Source organism: Canis lupus, chromosome 5 (genome assembly GCF_003254725.2).
Source record: "Canis lupus dingo isolate Sandy chromosome 5, ASM325472v2, whole genome shotgun sequence".
NCBI classification, from domain to species: Eukaryota; Metazoa; Chordata; class Mammalia; order Carnivora; family Canidae; genus Canis; species Canis lupus.
The window spans coordinates 46,592,297-46,604,404 of NC_064247.1; the positions used below are offsets into that span (position 1 = coordinate 46,592,297).

The 12,108-nt window shown below is 42.9% G+C and overlaps 1 protein-coding gene across 12 annotated transcripts in view; it reads right to left on the reverse strand.

Moving 5' to 3' along the window:
• The window catches only part of ROR1 (receptor tyrosine kinase like orphan receptor 1), a 486,769-nt gene extending 477,312 nt beyond the window's left edge, over positions 1 to 9,457 (reverse strand). For 4 of the 12 annotated variants that reach the window (XM_049109517.1, XM_049109524.1, XM_049109516.1 and 1 more), the window contains exon 1: positions 499 to 9,249. The gene's annotated coding sequence lies outside the window, so the exon portion shown is untranslated. Of the gene's footprint in view, positions 1 to 498; positions 9,252 to 9,313 lie in introns of those variants that run through there. The other 8 variants (XM_049109527.1, XM_049109526.1, XM_049109522.1 and 5 more) reach the window with 7 other exon arrangements.
• Positions 9,458 to 12,108: the final 2,651 nt, after the last annotated feature.

Here is a 12,108-nt window from a genome sequence, read left to right on the forward strand (position 1 = left end):
CTGATTTCTTTATGTGAATTTCCTCCCTCACTAACATAAAAACCTACTCCCTAGAACAGACTGTAAAGTTTTGAAACAGCTTTCTATAAAAGAAAAAAATATATATATATAATTATAAGTAATATAATTTTATATATATATATAAAAGAAAATATATATATATATTATTGCCACTTTTATTTTTCCAGCTCCTACAATGAAGAGGTTAGATGTTTCCCGTAGGAGTCCGTCTCAGGACCAGTTTTAATCCATCGTGTTGTTGCCCCCTACTGGTGACAGTTGGACGGTGACTTGCTCTGTAAGCAAGTTAGGACTGGGAGCTTCTTGTCTTGAAAACATCCCCATGCCTTTGCAGCTAAAAACATTTTGCTTTCTACAGCAAATCTGCCAACCAGAGGAAACATGTTTCTCTCACTAAACAAAAAGCTTACCCCATTCTTAGAGCCCTCCATCACTAGCTGTACAATAACTCCTACTTTCAGTTTATCATGATCATACCCCACATTCTCATTGCATGGAGCTCCTTCTGAGGAATTCTTTTTTGTTCATCTTTGTTTCCTCTGAGCCTAGCACAGCACCTGAAACATAGAAAGTACTCAGTAAAAGTTTGTTATGTACATGTATGCATAAATTAATGAAAGCACGAAAGGATGGGAGGGAAGAAGGAGGGAGGTAGGAGGGAAGGAGGGAGGGAGAGAGGGAGAGAGGGAGAGAAGCAGGAAGGAAAGGCATTGTCTAAGCCTCTCAGCTCCTGGTGAGCTACAGAGAGTCATGTTTGGTTTACAGAATAATTTAGTCATCAGCAAGTGCTTCAGAATTTTCATCAGCAGATTCTACAATTAGGGTAAAATTCTTGTTTTTTCCTTCCTCCCTTTTTCCTGTGGCTGAGCAGGATGAAAAGCTTGGTGCTCTTTAGGTTGTCGTTATTAGACTTTCAGGTTCACAGGCTGTGCTTTCCACTTTTTTCCTTGAGGTTTTCAGTAATTGTACAGCAGCTCAGGTATTTTCTCTGTTCCAGAAGGAAGACTAAAGGAGACTAACCCTGAAGAGCTGTGGTGGATATTTGTAGGTCGGATTGTCCAGCATCAGTCCTCTATTAGGGAACTGTGCACTGGAGCAGCCTGCAAGGTGCAGTGCCCTGCTTCTTCCTGGTCCCCTGGCAGCCACTCCTAGAATTTAGCCCGAGAGCAGCCAGCTGATTACTCTTGCCCTTGATTGGACTCCTGAAGGGATGGTGAAAAGTGAATGGTCATTAAAATTCCTTTGTAGTAGCAGCTATTGTGGGGAGCAGAGGGGTATCTTTGGCTGGAGTGGACATGAGGGGACAGTGAAAGAGCCACATCTCTTGAGAAACATTTGGAGTTGGGGTTCTGGCTTCTTGACCCTCTGGAGCTGTTTTGCTTCTAGCCTCTATTCCATGGTCCCCTAGACTTTCTGGGAATTCTGTGAGCCCACATAGTCTGCCAACCAATTTGTCTTTTGACTCTACGAAGTGAGAGTCAGTTTCTGTTATTTGTACCTGCAAAAAGTTTAATACAATCGTAATCAAAGGGAAAAGAGAAATCAAAAGAGAGAGAAAAAGAGAGATAGGAAAGAAGGATGGGAGGAGGGAAGTCTTCTGATCCACAAATGAGGGTCTAGCTCAATGCACAGAAGCACTCAATTGGTTGAATGCAAGGCAAATCCTTTTATAAAAAATTAATGTCTAGACGATGCTTGTTTGGTAGTCTCCTAACTTGATCCCCATCACAGCTCTAGGGGTTCTTTAAGGACAAGGTCAGCTCAAGTCAGTTTTTCTCTAATCCTTGTTACTCAAAGTGTGTGGTCCACGGACCAACAGGAACGACTTGGGAACTTGCAGAAATGCCGAATCTGCCCCTCCCCAGACCTACTGAATCAGAATCTGCACTGAGGCAAGGTCGCCAATGATTATATGCACAATACAATTTGAAAAGCATGGATCCTATTATGATTAAGTTATTACCCTGTCAAATCTCAGATTTCTCATCTATATATTGAGAATAACAATAATAAGATTTAACCCATGTATAGATTAGAAGCATATGAAATTGTCGACATTTAACCATTTTGACCTAAAGAAATGACAATTCCATATGGTTCAATCTAATGCCCGTTCTTAGTATTAAATACAATTATCCATAGAAAGTGCTTGCCACAGTGCTGGACACAAGGTAAGATTAGTAAATATGTCCCCAGTCCAAGTTCTGGCAGATTTTTTTCAATTCACGTTTCACACACTCAGGACATCGGAGATAAACCACAATTCTTGGACAGAAGGAGAAAAGGTGAGGGGCACCTGGGGGGTGCAGTCGATTAAGCGTCTGACTCTTGATCTCAGCTCAGGTCTTGATCTCAGGGTCGTGAGTTTAAGTCCCGCACTGAGCTCCACCCTGCATGTGGAACCTACTTTTAAAAAAATGTAAGAAGGAGATAAGGTGATGAGTTAATTGACATAGGGAGAAAGCAAACGATTATTTTAATTCAACATTATTTCTCATGCACCTGCTCTGTGCCAGCCACTCTGCCGGCTGCTCAGCACACTGAGGGGAGCCCAACAGCCAGGGTCCCTGAGAAAGATATCAGCCACATATTCAGCTTTAGTACATGCAATAGTGGAAAGTCATTTACATACATTCTCTCATTTCATTCTCTCAGAACCACGAGGAGGGAATTAGCTCCATGTATAAATAAGAACTAAGACTGAGTTTAACAAGGGTCCAAAGCCATCTATGAACTCATAGGTGATAAAACTACATTTAGAATCCAGACACGATTAGCTAACCATTGAGCTCAACTGCCACAGTATGTCCCCATGGTGGGCTTTTTGCCTCTCCAGTTTCAACTGCTTTTGTAATTTTCCAGTCTTTTCTTCATCTCTATCACAGTGGAGTCTCAAGACTCCCAAAGTTGTCTTACAGTTGTATCCAAAAGCCTGGGGCACCTGGGTACCCTGCCATTTCATGCTGCCCTCATAGGTTACCTCTTCAGCCATCACTGTGGCCTTTCTTTTCTTTTCTTTTTTTTTCTTTTCTTTTCTTTCCTTTTCATTTCTTTTTTCTTTTCTTTTCTTTTTTTTAAGGTTTTATTTATTCATTAGAGACATAGGCAGAGGGAGAAGTAGGCTCCCTGCGGGAGCCTGATCCCACTGATCCTGGGATGGAGTGACATGAGCCAAAGGCAGACGTTCAACCACTGAGCCACCCAGGTGTCCCCACTGTGGCCTTTCTAAAACAGATGTGGTCATGGATTCATTCATTTGGTAGAAAAATACTGACTGTCCACTGTGGCCAGGCACTGTGCTGCAGCTGGCAATACTGGGAGGTAGCAGATGCTGCTGGTACCTGCTTATATTCCCTCAGGTCTTCCCATTTTGGGGTGAGCTGATCCAACAGACACCCATGCCTTAGGGTCTTTATTTATTTATTTTTTTAAAGAGAGGGAAACAGCTCTGCCTACGCACAGGGCAGGTCAGAGAAGTACCAGAATTAACACCCCTTGGGGCAGCCCTCTCACCATGATTTATGGGAGATGGCATATAAATACTTCAGCTCTAGCTCCTTGAGCAGGATAAGTCTAAGCCAGGTAATCTACATGGGCTCCCAGCATCCCTCAGCAGGGTCAGGCTCTAGTTTCCTCACAATGGAAAGGTGATTGAGAATGCATTCTTCATTTGCTGCCTTTCCTTTCCTGTCTGGCCTCCCCACCCCTCTCCCAGTGCTGGGATCACCTCCTAAATAAACTCTCCACATTTTCCTGGTGTTGGAGTTGGCCTCTGGGAAAACGCCAATCAAGACAAACTATGCAAAGCTCATGTCCTCACCCTTGGAAGCACACTAATGCAGCAATCATTGCTATGTTTTCAAATCACTATTCTCTGATTACTTATTCACCAGTTGTTAAGTGGGGCTTGCAATTTCCTATGGATAAATATTATGAACAAATATGGATTTCCTGTGAAGAAATACAATTTAACAGAAACAAATTAATTACTAGGCCTGAAGCAAAATCAATATTTGGGAAAATCTGTCAAAATGTTCCCCCTTTCAGAATTTCTGATTCTCTCTTCAGTTTTCTTTGCTGCCTTTCTGAAGTGGACTTCTTAAGGAGGCCCTTTAAAGGATTTTTAAATTTAATGATAAAATAAGTTGTAAGTTCCCAGTAAATAACACTAAGCATTGGAAGATTTTCACAACCTCGTCAGATTCTGACTGATGGTGAATTTCACAAAACCCCAATTGTGATTGGCAGGGGATAGCAAGGAGCATTTTTAGTTCCCAATGATAAATGTCATCTCCCTTAGTAGAAGCAAGAACAGCTTATATCTTGTGTAGATCGACATCCTGACTGGCCACTGCCTGGCCTGCTCCTTGATTCAACACCATTTGCCTGCATGTTGCTCTGCCTTCCCTTTGGTGTCCTTAGATCTGCAGTAAGAGACCCTGGTTGGCAGGAGGTTTGGGATCCAGGGCCAGATGCCACGGTGAGTCCTTCACGTCAGTCAGACTTAGGACATAGCTTCAGCATCTGCCTTTCTCTCCACCCAACCCCTACCCCTTCCCCAGGCCCTCAGTGGGAGCTATACTGCTGTCAACACAACCTGGCAAGAGCCACAATGATGGCATGGACCCCAGGACATGAGCGTAGAGATTCAGAGCAAGCATACACATGGGAGCTCTGGCCCGAGTGTGGGTCTTGAGAACCTGCTAGGCAGCTTCCTGACTTTTTTTTCTTGACAACTGAGAGAAATGGGTGAAACATCGACTCCAATTTGACCTGACAACTATGGAGTGCTCACTATGCCCTTAGCACTGTATTGAAACCCCATGCAAGAGGAAAGATGCTAAAGATGCATAAGATGTGTCCTATGCAGTTAAGGAATTAATAGGCTTCTTATCAGGGAAATGATTTATACACATTTAACAATTAATTAAGAGCCTGAATCTGAGTCAGATGTAGTACAGACCGTTCGTCCAGTGTTTTTAGAGAGAAAGGCGCAGAGGGGAGAGGAGAGGAATTAACCTGGATTAAGCATCTACTGGCTGCTATATAACTTACATTCAGCTCCTTATTTAATCTTCCAACTACCTCATGAGGTAGATATTATCATTATTACTATTCTTTTTATTATTATTTCTAATTCACAGAAATGAGGAAGTCAGAGACCCAGAAGGAACAATTTACTCACATAGTTATGGAGGAAGCAGAGCTGGGATTTGAGCCCAGTCTGCTTAATTCTGAGTCTTGTGTTCTTTAATATTACATCCAATCCAAAGTTACACTGAGCTCATTTGGATTAATGTAGTGAGTGGAGACTTCAAGGACGATGAGGGACTTGAACTGGATGTGAGAGCTGGGTAGGATTTGGATGGGCAGAGAGGAGAAGGGAAGTCTGTCTGAATGTGGGACATAATATGAAAGGCAACGTGTCATGGGATGCCAGCACCTAGAAGGGGGCCTGGTACATGGAGGACTGTAGGATGGATGGATGGACAGATAATTGAGTAAGTGGATGGATGGATGGAAAGCTGAGTGGATAGGTAGGTGGGTAGGTGGATAAGTGGATGAACGGGTGGGTAGGTGGATGGATAAAGGAAAGGACAAGTAAGTGAAGATAGATGCCACTGCATGTATAGCATGATAGCCACTTACAAACCATGAATATAAAAATGGAAGTGGGAGTGATTTTTAATAAGTGTATCAATATCTCAACTCAAAAATCAATGTTGTAACTCAAATAGTCTGTGGACATATTTCCTAGAGGGTTTCACCTGCCATTAGAGTTAAGATGGTGCCGTAGTTAAGATTAAAGACTGATTTGAATTTGTATTTCACAATTTCCTGGCTGTGGGACTTTGGGCAATTTTCTTAACCTCTCTGGGCCTTAGTTTCTTCATCCGTGTAATGAGGATAATACCTTACAGCAGTCTCCAGAGGAGTAAACGAACCAGTGCTTATATAGCTCTTAACATAGTGCCTGGCATTTAATGAATGCTAAGTTAACTTTAAAAATAAATAAATACTGCAAGGCAAATTATTAATATGGGAACTTTTTGTGGCCAACAGCCTACCTTATAAGCAAAACCTATCATTCGTTAAAAAACATTTTCAGGGAGACAGAAGTAGTCTAGATTAAAGTATACTAATTAAAGCTTCTAAATAAACACATGACAGGCCAGAAAACAAAATTTCAAACCACTCAGCTTCTAAAATCCAAAACACAGCTCAGCAGCACAGGGACTTCATACTCAGAGACTTCAAAGGCACAGCCATTTTGAAACTTGAAGGCACCCATTGCTTACTTTCATGGCAAATCTGTGGCTTAAGAGTGGGAAAGAATCCATCTCTCTACACAGCCCAGAGGCTGTTGAAGCTAGTGGAAGCCCCAGTGTGGAGTCACAACAGAATTACCCAAAGCACAGGATGCAGCCATGGACAGCCATTGGCTTGTACAGCTTGAAGCTTGTAAAACTTGGGGGGCCTTCTTCAAGAAAAACAAGAAGAAACTGCGTTACTATTGCACATTTTACAAAGCACATGACCCTGTAAGCACATGGTGAGGGTCCTTCCTAAGGTTTCGCAGGGAGTCAGTGCAGGTGAGGGAGTCTGAAGCTTAAATTCCATTAGCCTTGTGGTGCCTTGCCTCTGGCCATAGGTGTGCGGTGCCTCTAAGCGGGGCTGTATTTGCCCTCAGCAAACATTACGTAGTTTGGATAAAGACCTCCAGAACCTCAGAACTGAAATACACCTCAGAAAGGAGCTATCTATCCCATTAATTATACATACAAGGTGACAAAAGTAAAGTGTTTTGGTCAAGGACATATTTCCTGTCCAAGGACAGACTAGAATAATTAGAGTCTAATGATCAAATGGGTTCCATAAGAGAGACTGCTCCTTGGAAAATTAAGAATGCTGATCTATTCTTTTGTAAATGGATATTTTCAGGGATCCCTGGGTGGCTCAGTGGTTTAGCGCCTGCCTTCCGCCCAGGGCATGATCCTGGAGTCCCGATCTAGTCCCACATCAGGCTCCCTGCATGGAGCCTGCTTCTCCCTCTGCCTGTGTCTCTGCCTCTCTCTCTCTCTCTCTCTCTCTCTCTCATGCATAAATAAATAAATTTTTTTAAATGGATATTTTCCACACAAGTTTTACAAAAGGAAAAGCATAAAAATATATAAATCTACAGGCTATGTGGGCAGTTGAGAATAGCTTTTAATATTTTTCAAGACTGTGGTGGGGAACGTTTCTTAAGTTCTTTTGAAATTGTCTACCGCAATCGAACCATTCATGTGCTCAAGAACTATGAAGCACCACCTTAGTTTGGGAACCCCTGAAAGAGAGCCCAGGACAAGGATCTGAGGAGGTGAGAAAGAGAGCAGGAGGCAGTGAGGGAAGTGGGAGGAAGACAGAGAAGGATGAACCACGAATAGAGGGTGTGAGCTAGTTTCTGCTCTGGGCTGCTGTTGTCCACTTCTGCTGGCAACTCCGTGAGGAATTGTGAAGACTACATCTCAGGATAGTCCCACTAGAGGATGCAAGGCCTTTTTTTTTTTTTTTTTTTAAAGTAATATCTACACTAAACATGGGACTTGAATTTACAATCCCAGGATCAAGAGTTGCATGCTGTACGGACTGAGTCATTCAGGCACCCCAGAAGATCAAAGTACTTTTATTTATTTATTTGTTTCTGTGTTTGTTTATTTTTAAAAGATTTTATTTATTTATTCATGACAGAGAGAGAGAGAGAGAGGCAGAGACATAGGCAGAGGGAGAAACAGGCTCCATGCAGGGAGCCCAGCACGGGACTCAATCCCGGGTCTCCAGGATCAGGCCCTGGGCTGAAGGCCGTGCTAAACTGCTAGGCCACCGGGGCTGCCCTCAAAGGCCTTTTATTCATCAATTCCCACTCCCTGTGTTGAGGTTTGCCGCCAAAACATGACCTTCCTAGGTCTTCTGGGCTCTGCTGGTGACTTTTTCTTTCTTTTCTTGTCTCTTCCTTTTTCTTTTCCCTTCCTCTACTTTCCTTTGCTTCCCTTCCCTTTCCTTTCCAGTTCTTTGAAAAGCCTTAAATAAAAAAAAGCTTGATAATCAGCTTGCCACCACAGAACTGTCCGCCATAGCTGCAGCTGAAATCAGAAGCAAGCTAAGGAGATGTGACATCGGGCACTAGAATTGTTTCTACAGAGACCAACTATGTGCCAGGAGCCAATATCCGTCTAACCCAATATTTATTTTTAACCGGGCTGATCTACCCTCATGCTCCAAAGAGGCAAGAACATACCATACTTCTCAAAGCCATAAGTCAGTCATTTAATAAATGTCTGTCTCATGCCCACCATGGCCCCAGTATTGTTTTAGGAACCGGATATAGAGTAGTGAACAAGACAGATCTTGTCTCTTTCTCATGAAGTTTATACCCTGATGAGGGGAAGGCAATAAAGATAGAAATGAATAAACAAAAACACAGTAAAATCTTTGCTAGTAACATGCTAACCATGCTGACAATTATAATATTGTAATGGGATAGTGACTAGCTACTTCAGAAGGATTAACCATGGAAAGCTGCCCTGAGGTGGCAGCATTTGCCTCAAGAGAATACTGGCAGGGGGTCTAGGAATGGAGGGGATTCTGGAAAGATGAAACAGCTAGTGCAAAGAGTCAGTCCAAAAAGGAAGTTAGATGTGTGAGGAATCAAGAGAGGCCAGAGTGGAGGGTTGAAGGGGCAGATGGGGAGATCATGTGGGCTTTGCTGGCTACGGCTAGAAGTTTGGAGTTTATTCTAAGTATGTTGTGAAGCCTTTAGAGGATTTTAAACAGGGGAGTGATGTGTGGTGACTTTGTTTTTAAGAATTCACTTTGGCTGCTATTTGAAGACCCAGGCAGAGGCAGAAGAAGCAGCAGTACCATTAAATAAAAGCCACTGCTACAATCTGGGTCAGGGGTCTGGGGCCTTGGGCTGTGGTGGTACTCATGGAGAAGAGAGAAATGGAGAGTTTAGGATGTGTTTCTGAGGCCAAGCTGATAGCACTCTTAGATGCACTGGATAGAAAGAACCGAAGGATGATTTTTGGCTTGGGCATAGGATGCCTGGGGGTTATTTATTGAGATGGGAAAAAAAACCAAGTGTACTAGTTTGGGTTCTCCAGAAAAAGAGAACCAACAGGAGATACATACAGATTGAGAGGCAGAAAGAAAGATAAATGATAGACAGATAGATAGAAATAGATATAGATATACATGTATAAATATATCTAAAGAGAGATATAAAGCAATTTACTATAAGGAATTGGCTCACATGGTTATGGAGGCTGGGAAGTCCAACATCTCCCATTGGCAAGCTGGAGATCCAGGAGAGCTAACGGTGTAGTTCTAGTTTGAGTCCAAGTCCAAAGGTAAGAAGATACTGATGTCCCTATTGGAAGACAAGCAGAAAGAAAGAATTCTCTCTCTCTTTTTCCCCCAGAATAAATACTTTTGTATACTAAGGGAAAATAAGCCACATATTTTGAGGATGACTCCACTGAGAAAATAACACTAAATTTTAAAAAGGGGATTTCCATAACCAATGAACTATTTCAAATTTTTTGTTTAATTTTTTTGTTACTTAATGTACTTAACGTATGAAGAGCTAGTGTTGTTTCTTGCATCAGATTAATGTCTTAGATGATCTGTTCAAGGAAGGTCACTTAGTCCAACCTGATAAAGCTGATATCTTTCTCATCCTGATGGAAACACTGACAGCCACATTGAGGCTGTGTTTCTGGATCTGACCATGACAGTTTGGGCAGGAACAGCAAGACCAGAGCTCCAGCTACATTCTCACAGAAGAGCCCAGTACACCTGCGGGTGATAGCATCTTGCTTTCAAGGGTACAAAAGTGCAAAGCAAGAGAATACTTTTTATCCAGACTTTTATTCTACTCAGACCTTCAGCAGACTGGATGAGGCCCACCCACATGGGACAAGGCGATCTGCTTTATTCAGTCTACTGATTAAAATGCTTGTCTCCTCCAGAAACATCCTTATAGACACATCCAGACATAATGTCTGACCAAATATCTGGGCACCCAGGGGCCTACTTAAGTTGACACATAAAATTCAGCATCTTACCAGGGAAGAAATAATAATGTCACGATAGTACAAGGGAATCAAGATTTCAGTTTGAACCACATTAATTTGAAAATGACTCAAGTAAATGACAAATGGACAGTGAGGTATAGAAGCTTGCAGTTCTGGGGAGAGGCTTAGGCAGGAGATATAAATTTGAGATTTATTGGTTTATGAACAGTTGGAAGCCAAGGAACCGGATGATGCCACCTAGTTAGAGAAGAGGAAGGGGCAGTCCCACATATTCTAACTCTGTTACTTCCCACCGCTGTCACAAAGCAGGGAACAGAGATGGCTGCTTCCACTTCACAGATATAACTCAAGGATCTTGAGCTGGAGAGAATATTCTGGATTATACAAGAGAGCATTAAATGCAATTCCAAGTGCCTTTATAAGACAGAGAAAGAAGGATATTTGGCACAAAGGAGAAGGCAGTGTGACCACAGAGGCAGAGATTGGAGTGATGTGGCCACAAGCCTCCAAAAGATGGGAGAGGCAACGAGGTTTTCCTCTGGACGGAGTGCAGCCCCACTGACCCCTTGATTTCAGACTTCTGCCCTCCTAGACAATGAGAGAATAAATTTCTGTTGTTTTAAAGCACAGATATTTTTAAGTAGCAGGGCTCTGGGGCAGATTGGTTTCTGTTGTGGCCATTTGTTGCAGCAGCCCCTGGAAATAATACATGGTATGACTCACTGCCCAGGGCTGGGCCAATGGCGTGCCACAGCTCAGCACACACCCGCTCTGATGGCTCACTGTCGTTCTCATCCTCTGCTATGCCTTGTCTCCATCACGTAGCCCCTGCATGCTCACAATGAAGGGGCAATCCCCTCGTTAAATATGGCATTCTTCCTTCATGTCGTGTTTGTGTTCAGTTGTGGGGCTAGAGCTGTTTGGACAAGGGAGAAACTGATCTTTCTTTTTAATTTAGTTTTCTAAATGAACAACACTTGTGTTGACATCATTAAAAAATTGGGTGGCTGAACAAGGCCTGTCTACTTAAGTGAGCTTCTTGGTCCTGATCTTAGCGTGGCTATACTCTAATGTAGAGCAGGGCTCCCAAGATGCTAGTGCCTTCAGATAACCTGGGATCCAGTGGGTCTGGGGCATGCCCTAAGAGTCTGCATTTCTTTCCTTCTTTTTTTTTTTTAAGATTTTATTTGTCTGAGAGAGACAGAGAGAGCAAGCACAGAGGGAGAGGGAGAAACAGACTCCTTGCTGAGCAGAGAGCTTGATCCAGGGCTGGATCCCAGGACCCTGAGATCATGACCTGAGCTGAAGGTAGACACTTAACCACTTAACCAACTGAGCCACCCAGGTGCCCCCAAGTCTGTATTTCTAAGGACCTCCCGGCTGATGCTGCTGTGCTGGTCTGAGCACTTTAAGTAGCAGGGCTCTGGGGCAGACTGGTTTCTCAGGATTTAGTTTCAGGGATGCTTCTAGGTGTGCCCTGAAAAGCATAACTAGATCAAATAATTCAGGGAAACCGTGGGTAAAGCAAATTCATCGAGTTTCCTATTTTCAGGACATCTTGCAGACCCCCATGACTTGTGCCACTAGGGGGAATCAATTATATGCAGTGGTTCCCAAATTTATTTAACCACAGGTTTTTTTGTCCCCATATATCTCAAAGACCAGGATGTTATAAAGTATACCTCTAGAAATGCTTCTATGGGAACACATTCCTCACCTCTTGCTTTTGGCCCAAGACTCCAAGGGGAATCTTTAATAACAGGAAGGAGCAGGAAACTGTGTTCTTGGCTTCAGAGCCAGACTCTTCCTTCAGGCAGAGACTTAAGTCAGTGAGATTAACGGCTCTGAACACTGGAAAATATGCAAAGTGCAGTGGCTGGAGTAACACAAACCTGGGTTTCAATCCTTGTTCCACATTTACTAACTATATGACCTTGAGCCAGTCATCTTCTCTGAACCTTGGTTTCCTAATCTGTAAAATGGGGGTTCTAGTATATTCCTATTTTTTTTT